The following is a 309-nucleotide window of genomic DNA, read 5'->3' as shown; positions in this document are numbered from 1 at the left end:
ACTCTCTGCCGTGCTGTGGGTGCGGCCAGGGAGTGCTAGGAAAGGTGAACAAGGATGGGGGAAGGAGGGGATAGGATGGGGGAAGGAGGGGATAGGACGGGAAGGGGATAGAAGGCTAGGTCGGTCCAGAAGATGCTCCCAGTGCAGAAGTGATGGAGTGCCATAAGTGCCATGAACGAGTGCCACCACAGGCGCTGTTGTGAGGTGTCCAGGCATGAGCCAGAGGTGCGGGTGGAGGTGGAGTGAGGCTGCATGCTGAGCGGAGCCGGAGGGCAGGTGGAGCCCCGGCCGAGACGCAGGTGAACTGGC

The 309-nt window shown here is 62.5% G+C and overlaps 1 protein-coding gene across 1 annotated transcript in view; it reads right to left on the bottom strand.

Moving 5' to 3' along the window:
* The window catches only part of LOC119587631 (integrin alpha-PS1-like), a 21,094-nt gene that overhangs the window by 16,247 nt on the left and 4,538 nt on the right, over window positions 1-309 (bottom strand). The window lies entirely within an intron of this gene.

Source organism: Penaeus monodon, chromosome 22 (assembly GCF_015228065.2).
Source record: "Penaeus monodon isolate SGIC_2016 chromosome 22, NSTDA_Pmon_1, whole genome shotgun sequence".
Taxonomy (NCBI): Eukaryota; Metazoa; Arthropoda; class Malacostraca; order Decapoda; family Penaeidae; genus Penaeus; species Penaeus monodon.
The sequence above is the reverse complement of the archived record's forward strand: the minus strand, read 5'-3'. Positions and strand labels throughout refer to the sequence as shown.